We start from the raw sequence: 15,043 nt of genomic DNA on the forward strand, positions 1-15,043 counted from the left end.
CCCCCCCCTCCCTCCCTCTCTCCCTCCCTCCCTCCCTCCCTCCCTCCATCTCTCCATCCTAACCCCCTCTCTGCTCTCGCCTTCCCAGCCTCCCCTTCTCTTCCTCCCTCCATCTCTCCATCCCTCTCCTCCTGCCCTCCCGCACTCAGCAGACTGCTACAGACTTTACCCACGCGTCATCACGTCATCGTCCTGGTGGTGTAGTGTCTTCCCAAGCCTCCCTCAGACGAGCACTCCTGGTCCACGAAGCCCAGTCTGCCTCAGTGGCAGCTGAACATACCCAGAGATAACCTGGGGACTGCAAAGAGAGAGGAACACACCACGTATCCTGATCCTACCTGGGAGGTGCCGGTGTGTGGCCTTGGCCTTAAAGGAGGAGACACAGCTTCCCAAGGAAGACACAGAATCTCTGCTATTCATTTGGGTTTCTCTGTGGGTTGTGCAGGGTTGGTGAGGGACATGGCTTCCCCCCCCCCATGACAAGGTGAGGCTACAGTAGTGTGCTTTTTGTTTTCCCCAATTTCAGAGGGACATACGGTGGGAACACAGATTTGGGGATAGTGAGTGTGTGCGTGTGTCTCTGTGTGTGTGTGATTGGAACCCAGGGAATCACGTCTGTCAGGCAAATGTGCAATGCTTAAGTCACGCCCCCAGCCCCTCACTGGGGGATTCTAGCCACACTCCCAGCCCCTCTCTGGGGGATTCCAGCCACGCCCCCACCACTGAACCCGCACCACTGAGCCTCGCCCCAGCCCTATCTTCTGCTTTCTGAGACAGGGCTCTCTCCAAGTTCCCTGACTCAGCTTTGAACTCGCGCTACAGTCCAGCCAGACCTTGAACTTGCCGTCCTTCTCCTCCAACCTCCTAGTGTCTAGCTGGATGACGGACCTTAGTCTCCAGCCCCACCTGGAGATGACGATTTTAGATGGAGAAATGATGCCCACGGAGCCATATGTTCCCCGACAGCAAACCAATAATGGATGGGTGGGAGGAGCCTGTCTTGTGGCCTCTTTCTGTCCCTGTCTGTTTTTCCATCTGTGGGGGTCCCCCCTTTCCACATCTCACTGTCATGTCCCTATTTTTAACCCTGACCATGGGAACTGAAGTCACACTCTCTGAGCTGGCTGCTGTCTCCCTGAGTCCAGTGGGGGAGAGAAGCAGAAAAGGCAGACAAATGGGTGTTGGGCCAGCAGGAGAGCTCAAGGGGTAAAGGCTTCTACTGTTGAGCCTGAGCACCCAAGTTCAGTCCTGAGAACTATACAGTGGAGGGGAGAATTGACTCCCTCTAATCTCCACAGGCATGCTACGGCATGTATGCACACATATGCATACACACACACATGCACACACTACACACACATATACTGCACATACATCCTACACACTACACACACCATACACATATGCACACACATATACTATACACATACACAATATACTGCACATACATACTACACACATACACATACCACACATATATGCACACACAATACACACACCACACATACATGCACACATATACACACCACACACATGTGCACACACACTCATGCACATACACACCACACACATATACCACACACATACACAATACACCATACATGCATACTACCCACACATACACACCACACAAGTATGTGCACACACAATATACACAACACACACAATACACACATGCACACACATATGAACACATATGTACACATATACTATACACATACACACAAATGCAATAAAAATTTTGTTGTTATTTTGTGTGTATGATGTGCATGTGTAAGTGTGTTTGTGACATGACACACATGTGGAGGTCAGAGGACAACTTTGGAGGATTAGTTGTCTCTTTCCACCATGCTGGTCTCAGGGATGAAACTCAGGTCATCAGAAGGCAGGCACCTTCACCCACTGAACCATCTCCTTGATTCCAGGACGACCGTATAATCCATTCCCAACTGATGGGCACAGCTGGGGCTCCTTCCAGCCCTGACTGTCCCTCCAGTCATGCAGCTGTCTGAGTCTAGCGCCCCGAGGGAGCGGGAGAAGGGGTGCTCCCAATCCACTGGCCCCCACAGGGGTATTTTTGCACTCTTTGAATTTTTTCTGTGATTTTATTTTTATTTATTTATTTATTTATTTATTTATTTATTTATTTATTATGTATATAATATTCTGTGTGTATGCCTGCAGGCCAGAAGAGGGCACCAGACCCCATTACAGATGGTTGTGAGCCACCATGTGGTTGCTGGGAATTGAACTCAGGACCTTTGGAAGAGCAGGCAATGCTCTTAACCTCTGAGCCATCTTTCCAGCCCCTGTGATTTTATTTATTTTGTATGTATTGGGCACATGTCCGGAGGTCAGAGGACAACTTGGGGAGTCAGTTCTCTCCTTCAACCATGTGGGTCCCCAGAATAGCACTGAGGCCATCAGGCTTGCTGGCAAGTGTCTTTATCTGTGGAGCCATCTTGCCCGCCCTGCAACCCCTTTCTGGCACTGGACCTGAGGTCTTCTAAGATACTGGCTTATCCACGGAGTCTGTGGGTCCTGGACACAGGAGTGGAAGCCTGGCAGGTTAGAAAAGAGTGAGGTCTGGAAGGAGGGGTCAGTTGTCCCAATGTCGAGGGAGGGGAGATCAGGATGCTTCCTGCTCTGACCCCACAGAGCCGAGGGAGTTGGCCACACAAAAGGAAGAAGTTCTGAGTGTGAGGTCTCTCTTGATCGGCCATCCTACTGTGGTTACCTCCCAGGAAGCATGGCTCCATGAGAATCCTGGAGACATATAGGGATGCGGGTACTCAGTGTGCCAGGGGCCATTGTTCTTGCTAGGGGAAGTCTGAGCTGCCCAGAGTCAGATCTGAGGCTCCCAGGTCACCAGGACAGTGGCTCCCAACTCACACACAATCGTCCACTCTGTACCCTCCACCTTCTGGTCCCTGCACCCACCTCCAGAACACCAGTCCCCTCTCAGTTTATGTGTCGTGTTCTGGTGGGCGTCCATGATCCATCCACCCCCAGACTTTGGTCCTTTGGATCACAAGGTCCTCCGCATGATGAAGAAGCTGTAGGCTCCTTGGGCATCTTTGGAGGAGTGAAAGGATGGAGAGAGGCAGCGGAAAACAGAAGCAGGAGCTTGAACCACCCCAGGAACCACCACCCATCTTTTCAGCCCAGAAGCCCAGCTGAACAGCGACCAGGGGCAGTCAGCCAGGTGATCTGGTCCTGGTACTTGCTTCGGGCCTGGAACAGGATGGGATAGTTCACACATGAACCCCGAAGTTAGTGGGGCAATCCTATGGCTGGTATTATTTTATGAATGAGGAAGAGGTGTGGTCTATGCCCAGGAATGGGAAGCAGGTGACAGGGTGGGGACCAAGCAGGGGTGTGGTGATGAGGGTCCCACACTGAGCATCTTAAACAAAGAGGTGAGGGCTGGAGAGATGGTCAGTGTCTAAGATCCCTTACTGCTCTTGCAGGGAGTGGGTTCTAGTCCCACCGCACACCCTGGGTGGCTCAGAACCACCTATAACTCTGGTTTAAGGAGATCTGATGTCCTCATTTGGCTTCTCAGGCACCTGCATACATGCGGCACACATGTAGGTATATACACTATAATGGTTTGAATGAGAATGTCCCCCCTGTAGGCTCATAAACTTGAATGCTCGGTCCCCAGTTAGTGACTTGAGAAAGATTAGTAGGTGTGGCCTTGTTGGAAGTGGGTGTGCCCTGGAGTAGGTGGTGGTGGGCTGAGCTTTGAGGTTTTAAAAGTCCAGGCCAGGCCCAGAGTCTCTCTCTCTGCCTGCTGCCTATGGACTGGTGATGCAGACCGTATCAAATGGGGAGGGGACGCAAGTCAAATAATCCCAAGATAACTCCGAATAGAGTCTTCTAAGGTTTTTCTTTCTTTCTTTCTTTCTTTCTTTCTTTCTTTCTTTCTTTCTTTCTTTCTCCCTTTCTTTCTTTCTTTCTTTCTTTCTTTCTTTCTTTCTTTCTTTCTTTCTTTCTTTCTTTCTTTCTTTCTTTCTTTTCAAGACAGGGTTTCTCCGTAGCTTTTTGGTTCCTGTCCTGGAACTAGCTCTTCTAGACCCAGACTGGCCTCCAACTCACAGAGATCCGCCTGCCTCTGCCTCCCGAGTGCTGGGATTAAAGGCGTGCACCACCACTGCCCGGCTTTTTTTTTTCAAGGTTTTTCTTTATTAAAGGGAACTCATGGATCACAGTGAGGAAATAAATGGGGTCCAACATCCAGGTGTGGCTCACTGGAAGAAAAGGCCGAGCAGGGCAGGACCGCGGCTTTTTGGTACCCAAAAGCCATGCCTCAACCTGGTCCAGCCTCTCAAAGGTCATTGGATGGAAGAGGTTCCCCATCACCTCCCCCTTTTGTCTAAATAAGATTTCCAAATTCAATACAAATACATATATATGAATAGACATCAAGTATAAAATTAGAAGTACAACCAGTACAAATAATATTAAACAAGGAACATATGCTAAATGTTTCAATTATCATTTTATCCTAAGGAGTCTAAGTCTTGTATTAGAAATGGCTTGGCTAAATCACAAGATGAAAGTAACTATGACTATCTAATCTTCAACCCCATGGAAAGCCTGAGAAGGGAGATAATATTACTTGAGTAGGCAGGAAGTGCAATCAAGCAGCTTCCAAAATGTTCAGTAGATGACAGAGACAACTGGCTATCTGGGCCATTACACAAAGTCTCATTTGCAATGTTGAAGCAACCAACTTTGGTTAAGGCATTTTCAAGCCATTTTCAAAACCGTCTTACCCTGTCTTGGCAAGGTTTGCCAGTTTTTTCTCTTTATCCTGCTTGTCCAGTCTGGACATTGTGCACTTTGTCAGTGATCAAGGCATGGGCAGTTCCTTGACCAAAGGCCAGTTGTACCAAGAAAAAAACAAGCTCCAAGTGAAGTGCCTTCAGTGGTCAACATATTCTCGGGAATAGATCAGTCAGGAGCAATTGTGTCTCACGTCAACAGAACCCTAAGTTATTTAAATGCCATGTTTTACAGATCTTTGAGGTGGTTTAAGATTACCTATCTATGCGGAATACAATCTCTATGTATCTAAAGAACCTAATTAGTCTGACTATAAGTATGACAAACATGAATGACTATTGACCTATAATAATGCTTATATATAACTTAAAGACTAAGACTTCATATCAGAATACTAAACAATCTGTAAATAATCCTGCAGTGAATGAGGACAATGACCTCCAAATGCAAACAATGTATGAGTATCTTGATCAGCTGGAGGAAGTTCCCCATTGGATTGGAATGTAGAACTCTCAGCAGCAGCTCCAGTACCCAGCCTGTCTGCTCTCACCAGGATGATAAAGGACCAACCCCCTGAAACAGTAAACAAGTCCCCAGTTAAATTCTTTTACAAGAGTTGCCTTGGTCTCCGTGTCTCTTCACAGCAATAGAACAGTTACTAAGACACACACCTGCACATAATTTTAAAAATTAATTAAGGGGGCTGGAGAGATGGCTCAGAGGTTAAGAGCATTGCCTATTCTTCCAAAGGTCCTGAGTTCAATTCCCGGCAACCACATGGTGGCTCACAACTATCTGTAATGGGGTCTGGTGCCCTCTTCTGGCCTGCAGACATACATGCAGACAGAATATTGTATACATAATAAATAAATTTTTTTAATTAATTAAATTTTAAAGAAGGAAAAGAGTTGATTTTGAACATAATGGCACGCCTTTAATCCCAGCACTTGAGAGACAGAGGCAAGTGGACCTGTCTGAGTTCCAGGCCAGCCAGAGTGGCACAGAGAAAACTCTGTCTCAAATATAGAAAGCTGAAGATGATGGGGGAGGAAGGAGCAAAAGGGAGAAGAAAGAGAAGGGGGGGGCATCAGAGAGATGGCTCAGAGGTTAAGAGCACTGGCTGCTCTTCCAGAGGTCCTGAGTTCAATTCCCAGCAACCACATGGTGGCTCACAACTGCCTATAATGAGATATGATGCCCTCTTCTGGACTGCAGGCATAGATGCAAGCAGACTACTGTATGCATTATAAATAAATAAATCTTTTAAAAAAATAAACAAAGAGGGGGAAAAAAGAGGAGGAGGGAGAGAGAAGGGAAGGGAGGAGGGAAGGCGAGGACTAGACATATCTAAGGTGCTGGATCTTTATTAGCGTGTATGACAATGGAGGAGTCTTCACAGCAGGCCTGAGAGCCACTTTTTGTTGTTTTTGTTTGTTTTGAGACAGGGTTTCTCTGTGTAGCCCTGGCTGTCTTGGAACTCATTCTGTAGACTAGGCTGGCCTCGTACTCAGAGATCCACCTGCCTCTGCCTCCCAAGTGCTGGGATTAAAGGCGTGCACCACCACTGCCCAGCTGAGAGCCCCTTTGGATTTCCAAATCAGACTGGAAGAGCCATGACACCAGGGGAGAGGGTTGGTTGCCAGTGAAACGCAGGACTGATGGGGCCTTTGATGGGAGGCCGGGATGGTGGCTTTTCCACCCTCCTAGGAGAATCCTCCGCCTGGACAGTTGGTCCCCCAGCCCTGGGCAGTCCCCTTACTTTCCCCCACCCGGCCCCCACCCTTCCACAGTGGAAGACCGAGACAGAGTGTCTCCATCCCCTTTCTAGAAGGTTCAGGAAGTTAATGAGGACAAAGCACGTAGCACTCAGGGGATGCGATTCTGGTAAGAGAGGAACCCGAGTCTGGGCTGGATGCCAAGGGTGGGGCAGGGACAGAACTTCGGTCACTCAGCCTGTCCACTGGCTGCCTCAGGGCTACCGCTCAACCCCTCTGACCAGCCACTGGGTCCCAGGGCAGTTTCTGAGAAAACTAAAAGGACGAACTGGAGCATTCCACAGGACAAAGGGGTCCTTCCATTCCTTCTACACACCGGCACGGCAAGGGCTGCTGGGAGATGGGGCCACTCGGGGTCCGGGCAGGGGCTGCTGGCTCAGGAAGTCTTCGTTATCTACCACTAATTTGTCTTGGACTTAAGCCCCGCTCCTAACTGCTCAGAGCTTGGCACACTACCACTCAGCCTAGAACCTGCCATGGCTCCATCTGCTCCTTCTGGAGCTAGTCCATCCCCTGTGCCCTGCACAGGCAGGCTAGGATCTGGCTGCCTCAGACCTCTGAGCAGGGGTTACCCCTTCTCCCATTAGTGTCCGACGCCCCGCTTTCTCTCCCCCAGCCTTCCTTTTTCCTCGCCACCTTTGTTGACTTTCGCTCTTCTTTCAATGTCTTCTGTCCCATGTGGGTCTACCTCCTCCCAACGTCTGGCAAAGGCTCCTTCTGGCCACTGCAGGAAGGAAGGGAAAATTTAAGGGTAGGTTATCTTCCCTCCGCACAGAAGACATCCAAATCTTTGCTGTCTTGACTTGTTGTATTGGTTTGAACGCAATGTTTCCCAACGCAATCTCCAGAATATGAGTGTGTGACCCCACTCGATTGCTCCGTTTGGGGAGACGTGAGAAGTGTGGCCTTGCTGGAGGAAGAACATCACTGGGGCAGGTTCTGAGAACTTACAGACTCAAACCGTTTCAGGTTGGCTCTCCCTGCCTGCTGTTGGCAGTTTGAGATGTGAGCTCTCAGCGGCTGCTCCAGTCACCTGCTTGCCCTCACTCTCGCTCACTGGCGCGTTCATCCATCTTTTGCTGAGCCTCCTTGGCTCATGCTAGAACCAGCTTCTTCGGGACTCTAGCATAGACTGAGGACCAGCAGCTCTCTGGGTATCCTCCAGGCTTTCATCACCAGGTTGGGACTGCTGAGACTGAACAACTGCTGGATTGTTGGCCTTTCTGTTGTGGGACAGTCACTGTTGGGCCGCCCAGACCACAGCCCATAAGCCAGTCCTATAAACCCCATATATGTTATTTTCATTCTATCAGTTCTGCCCTTTAGAGAATGCTCGCTAATACACTCACCCAGCAGAGTGCTTGCTTCTCCTACTTGAGGCCTTGGATTCAATCCCAGTTCACTCCAGTGATCCCAGCAGCCAGGAGGATCCAGAGTTCAAGGTCATCCTTGGCTAGCACTAGGCCAGCCTGAGCTCCATTAAGACCTTACCTCAAATTTAAAGGCTCACACCTTTGATTTCAGCACTAGAGAGGGAGAGGTAGATGGGTCTCTGGGAGTTCGAGTCCAGCCTGATCTAGATAGGGAACTCTGGACCAGCCAGAGCTACACAGTGAGACCCTGTCTCAAAGCAAAGCTACAACAAAACAGACAGAACTCAAGCCAACAGAACAAACTCTGAGGGCTGGAAAGTGAGAATTCATTGTCTCAAAAAAAAAAAAAGTATTGAAATGTTTCCTGCGAGTAACATCCTGTCAGGTTTATCCACTGTAAAATTTAGCGTTTCGAAACACCTCAAGGAACAAGAAAACAACACACAAGCCATGTTTTCTTCCTCTGAAATAAGCTCCAAGATCCCCAGGAACGCATGATACGTGTGAAGAAAACCAGCCCAGCCACAAGCCAAGGCACACAGCTTTAAAAGCCAAGTGAGAAATCTGTGTCTGGTGACACAGCCTGCAACCCCGTAACCCAGAGGCAGAATCAGGAAGATTGGCCTATGTAGCTCAGAGGCTAGCCTGGTCTACAGTATGAGTTCTAGTTCCAGTGACAGCAACACAGAGACCCTGTCTCAAAATACATTCAAACTACCACATTCCAAAACATTCTGGCCCCCATAAGCTTGCAATAATACCATAATGAAAAATGCATTTAGTCCAACTTCAAAAGTCCCCGTAGTCTATCACAGTCTCAGCCATGTTTAAAACTCCAAAGTTCAAAGTCTCCTCTAAGAGTCAGGCAATCTCTTAACTGTAACCCACTAAAAATCAAAATAAAAAAAATAAGACAGACCACATACTTTCAACATATAGTGGCATAGGATATACATTACCGTCCCCAAATGTAGGGAGGAGCATAGTGAGGGCACATACTAGACCAAAGGAAGACCGAAAACCAGCTGGGCAAACTCCAAGCTCTGCATCTCCGTGTCTGATGTCAAAACACTCTTCAGATCTCCGGCTCCTTTCAGCTTTGTTGAGGGCAACACACTTCTCTCTCCCTGTTAGCAGTTTTCCTCGGCAGGTATCCCATGACTGTGGCATCTCCAACAGCTCAGGGTGTCCGAGGTAATCCAGGCTTCTCCCTTACAGCTTCACACAGTGGCCTCTTTAGGAGATTCAGGGACACCCCTGGTATATGCCTGGCCTCAGAAGCTTTTCTCAGTCTCAAGGGAATATTCTGTAACTCCTTTCTTCTATCCATGACGCTAAAGCCAGAACAACGAGGCTGAAGCTGCCGAGTTCTGATGCTTGCTGGGGCTGGAACCTGACCCCCTCGTTCAATTCCATCCTAACCAGCTTTCTGTTTCCCATGGTCTCCTTCACTGCCCGAGCCTGACTGTCCTGGAACTCCGTCTGTAGTTTGAACCGGCCTTGAACTCGATCTGTAGATCAGGCTAGCCTGAACGCTGAGATCTTGTCATCTTTTCATCAATTTTCTCCTTTCGATGTTTTCCTTCCTCGCCTAAGCTTGGCTGTTCTGGAGCCTGCTCTGTAGTCCAGGATTTAGCTCCATTCCGCTTCCTGGAGCTCTTTTTCTCCCCACATTTTACATTTTGTATTTTTCCTTGTTCAGTTTGCTCCTTTTCATTACAAATCTTCATTAGAGTTAATACTAATAACCACATACAGAGTCTGTTCTAGGCTGTTTTGAGATTCCCTCTGCCATCAGAATTAATCCAAAATGCTTCACTTTAGCCTCAGACAGACTCTTTGGACAAGGGCAAGAGGTAGCCACATTCTTCACCAAAATATCACAAGAAGCATCTCTAGGCCACAGACTCACATACTCTGCTGAAACCTCTCAGGCCAGGCACCCACAGTCCAAATCACACTCAGCACCACTGTCTTCCGTGCTCCTACTAGGAGGGCCCATTAGGCAGCTCTCAGAGTGTTCAGCTGCTTTTTTAACCCACAATCCCAAGGTCCATATGGTTGGGCCTATTACAACAACACCCCAGTCCCTGGTACCGACTTCTGTCAGAGTCAGGGTTCCTATGGCTGTGAAGAGACACCATGACCACAGCAGCTCTTATAAATGAAAACATTTAATTGGGGGCTCACACTTTCAGAAGGTTTAGTCCATTATCACCAGAGTGGGACCTGGCAGCGTGCAGGCAGACGTGGTGCTGGAGAAGGAGTGGAGAGTGGAGAAGGAGCTACATTACATCGTGATCCTGCAGGGAATATGAGGTGAACTGAGGCATGCATTGGGTGGGCGTGGTTTGAGCACATGTGAGATCTCAGAGCCTGCCTCCACAGTGACGCACTTCCTCCAACAAGACCACACCCACTCCAACAAAGCCACGCCTCCTAATAGTGCCACTCTCTATGAGCTTATGGAGGCAATTACATTCAAAGTACCACAACTGATGAACTACAGGGGATTCTAGTCAAGATTTATACCACTAAGCCAAACCCCAAGCCCTTCACTGGGGGATTCTAGGCAGGGGCTCTACCTCTGCCTAGAAATCCTCTTTTTACTTTTTAATTTTGAGATAAGGTGTTATCCAGGGTGGCCTAGATCTCACTCTGTAACCCAGGCTGGCTTTGAATTTTTTGATTGTGTGTGTCTTTGTGAATATGTGAGGGGGCACATGTATGTGCACGCACACATGTGTGCGTGTGTACATGTAGTGTATCTTCTGCTCCTGTGGAGGGAAAAGGCTAACATCTGAGTCTTCCTTCATAACTCTCCATCTACTAAGATGTGTGGGTGAGCGACTTCCCCAGTGGTGGCAAGTGTCATCTGACGAGTCAAACTGTGCAGAGGATCAAAACTAGGGCCTGGTACTCTCTACGCTTACCCCAGTGAGTCAGGGTCCATCACTGAATCCAGAGCTTACCAATAAGTCCAGTCTTGTGAGTTACCTGGCTTTGGAGAATCCAATCTCTAGGATTACCGGTGTGCATAGCCACGCCCAGCCAGCATTTACACAGGTTCTGGGGATCCAAACCCTGAGCTCCATACATACATGGCAAGAGTTTTAAGCACTGAACCATCTCCTCAGCCTCCTGGCCTTGAATTTTCAGTCCCCTGCCTCTGTCTCCTGAGAACTTAGGATGACAGGCCTAAGCCACCAGGTTGACATATAGTTGCAATGTTAGGGTGATAACATAATTTGGGAACCACGTTAAAATCACAGCCCTTTCCCAGCATGCACGCTTTCTCCCCCTTCTTCCCGCCCTGGCTGGAACGTCACTCCTTATTTGAAGGTTCCCTGGCGTGGGCTCGTCCCTCCACACCCCACACTCCACAGCTGCTCTCACTACCTATGGCCGTCCTCCAGGTCAGCTTTACTCAGCAAGGAGATTGGCTTTAGTGGGTGTGGCGGTTTGAATGTAGTTGGCCCCCATAAGCTCATAGGGAGGGGCTGGGGTGTGACTCAGTGGTAGAGCCCCTGCCTAGAATCCCCCAGTGAGGGGCTGGGGTGTGGCTCAGTGGTAGAGTCCCTGCCTAGAATCCCCCAGTGAGGGACTGGGGTGTGGCTCAGTGGTAGAGCCCCTGCCTAGAATCCCCCAGTGAGGGGCTGGGGTGTGGCTCAGTGGTAGAGCCCCTGCCTAGAATCCCCCAGTGCGGGGCTGGGGTGTGGCTCAGTGGTAGAGCCCCTGCCTAGAATCCCCCAGTGCGGGGCTGGGGTGTGGCTCAGTGGTAGAGCCCCTGCCTAGAATCCCCCAGTGAGGGGCTGGGGTGTGGCTCAGTGGTAGAGCCCCTGCCTAGAATCCCCCAGTGAGGGGCTGGGGTGTGACTCAGTGGTAGAACACCTGCCTAGAATCCCCCAGTGAGGGGCCAGGTGTGTGGCTTAGCTTACCTAGCATGTGTGAGACCCTGAGTTCAGCCTCCAATACTGCTAAGTAAACAGGCAAATGATGGAGCGGATGGAAGGATGAAGAAGAAAAGAAGCTGAGCTGAGCCACATGGAGCCCCTTCTGCCGCTTGCACCAACAGAGGAAGGGAGCTGGGCAGTGAGTGGTGGGGCCAAAGCTCAGCCTCCCTGCAGGATTCACCCTTTCTCATCTCCCCTCCCCCGCAGAGACCGGTTTCTGGAAGCTTGCTGAGATCTTCCCTCACCCACCCTAACTTCCATGTTGACAGGGCTGTCCTCCTGAGGAACCCATGTTCTGACATGGTTGAGCACCACCCCATGATAGGGAGCTGGGAACCAAACCCAGTCCTCTGCTGGAGCAGTGAGTGCTCTTAACGACTGAGCCATCTCTCCAGGCCCGACATCAAGTGTTTGAGGCGCAGCGTGGAGATGCTCAAGTTCCTTTATGGGGGCTGGTAAGAGGGCCCAGTGGGTAAAATGCCATCTTTCCTAATAAGTTCAATCCCTAGGACCCCGCTGAGTGGGAGGAGAGACCTGAATCCCTAGAACTGACATCTGACCTCTGTACCCTTGCAATGGCACAGACATACACATGCATGCAAAATGGATAACTCTAATGAAATTACATTTTGCGGGGCGGTGGTGGTGCAAGCCTTTAATCAAAGCCCTCGGGAGACAGACGCAGGCGGATCTCTGTGAGTTCGAGGCAGGCCTGGTCTACAAGAGCTAGTGCCAGGACAGGCTCTAAAGCTACAGAGAAACCGTGTCTCGAAAAGATAAAGCAAAACAAAAAAGGTATTTTATTTTCAATCTCTCATCAGATACTGTAGCCCAGCAGGGAACTCGCTACCTTCCCAGGGGCCTGCTGCCTTCTCACCCTGAGAAGTGTCCCTGGCTTCTGAGCCCCATGAGGGATGCAGAGGGCAGCAGAGTGTTAAGCGTGGTGCTGAAAAGCCTGTTGGCAGTGTCTGCACCAAGCCACTCCTGGGCATGATTTGGGTTTTATTTTTGTGTTCTTTTTGGGCCTGGAACCCGTGGTCTTGTACATGCTAGACAAGCGCTCAGCCACTGAGCCACACCCCCAGTCCTTTTCCTCCTTTTATTTCTACTGCATCTCACTAAGCTACCCTGGTTGGCCCTGAACGCCTCCTACCCCAGCCTTCTAAACTGGTGGGATTAAAGGTCTACCTCACCAGCCAGGCGGTGGTGGTGCACGCCTTTAATCCCAGCACTCAGGAGGTAGAGGCAGGAGGATCTCTGTGAGTTCGAGGCCAGCCTGGTCTACAAGAGCTAGTTCCAGGACAGACACCAAAAACTACAGAGATACCCTGTCTCGAAAATAAAAAAAAAAAATCACCTCACCCTTTCCTCCACACCCCCTCCTTACCCTAGCTTTCAGTAGCTATGTTTTATGATCTGATCATGCAGGAAGTGAAGGCAGGCAAAGGAGGCTGAGACTGTAGCCCAGCAGTGAAGCGCTTGCTTAGAATCCCCTATGGGAAGTCTTAGAGCACGGCTCAGCGACAGAGTATTTTCCTAGCATGTGTAAGGCCCTGGTTCCAACCTCAGCACTGATAGAAAATGAGAGGGAGGAGAGAAAAAAGAATAAAAGGTTCAATCCAGGAGAACTTCTTCCCTTACTGTCTTAGTTAGAGTTTTTTTTTTATTGCTTTGATAAGACACCATGACAACTCTGGCAAAGAAAACATTTAATTGAGGTAGTGGCTTACAGTATCAGAGGTTCGGTCCATTATCAACATGATGGTGTGCAGGCAGACATCTTGACCAGAAGGCAGCAGGAAGTCAGCTGAGGGAATCTTGAGAAAAGAGACCTCAAAGCCCACCCTCACGGTGACACACTTCCTCCAGCAAGACCACACCTACTCCACAACAAGGCCACAGCTCCTAATAGTGCCACTGTCTTTGCAGGCCATTTTTCTTTCAAACCACCACACCTACAATGTGGTGTGCACACATCTCAAGGGGAGGAATAAAGACAGACCTGGGGGGCTGGAGAGATGGCTCAGTGGTTAAGAGATTGCCTGCTCTTCCAAAGGTCCTGAGTTCAATTCCCAGCAACCACATGGTGGCTCACAACCATCTGTAATGAGGTCTGGTGCCCTCTTCTGGCCTGCAGGCATACACGCAAACAAAATATTGTATACATAATAAATAAATTTTTTTAAAAAAGACAGACCTGGGGTAAACTCACAGAGCAAGGATGGTGGTAGCTTTAGTAGATTGTCTAGAAAATGATCCAGCATGCAGCCTGCCTGCAGTTCCAGTGCTTGGGAGGTGGAAGGCAGTGAGATGGAGAATTCAAGGCCAGTCTCAGCTACCCTGCAATTTCAGGCTAACACAAATGGCGGGCTGGTGAAATGGCTCCGTGTGTAAATGCACTTGCTGCCAAGCCTGATGACTTCAGTTTGATCCCTGGGATCTGTTATGGTTTAGATAAAATGCTGTGGTTTCCTGAGGGGTGCAGCAGTGGACCACAAGGGCCAGTGGGTCCCAGGCAGGGAGCCAGATGCCGGTGAGAGACCACAGAGACAGATAGGCACACCATGCAGAGTGAGGTTGGATATTTATTTAGTGGGTTATGGAAAGGAAGGGGAAAGGGGAGAGGGAGGGAGAAGGGGGATGAGAAGAGAGAGGTAGAGAGAGAGAGAGTGGGGGGAGGGAGAGAGGGAGGGAGGAAGGGAGAGGGAGCAGAAGTTACCTCTTTAGGAGAGAGATGGAAAAGAAAGAAGGAACTCAGGCTGGATGCAGAAGGAAGATCAGCTTGCCTCTGTGGACAGGGGTAGGGGAGGTGGGGGGGGGTGGTAAGGTAGTGGGCAGGGCTTGTCTCTTAAAGGGACAGAACAGACCATTACAGGATCCACATAGTGGAAGGAAAGCTAGCTGCTGCAAGTTGTCCTCTAACCTGGTCCATATGTATGCTGTGGCACACACACGCTCAAGTGCACACACCAAAGAATGTAACAACAACATTTTTTGTGTGTTTTTTTTTTTCTGTAACCACCCTGGATGTCCTGAAACTTGTTTTATAGGCCAGGCTGCTCTCTAACTCACAGAGATCCGCCTGCCTCTGCCTCCCGGGTGCTGGGATTAAAGGCGTGCGCCACTGCCACCCAGCTAGTTTAACAAAATT

This window comes from Alexandromys fortis, unplaced genomic scaffold, assembly GCF_014885135.2.
Source record: "Alexandromys fortis isolate MF-2015 unplaced genomic scaffold, M_Fortis_MF-2015_v1.1 scaffold_291, whole genome shotgun sequence".
Lineage (NCBI taxonomy): Eukaryota > Metazoa > Chordata > Mammalia > Rodentia > Cricetidae > Alexandromys > Alexandromys fortis.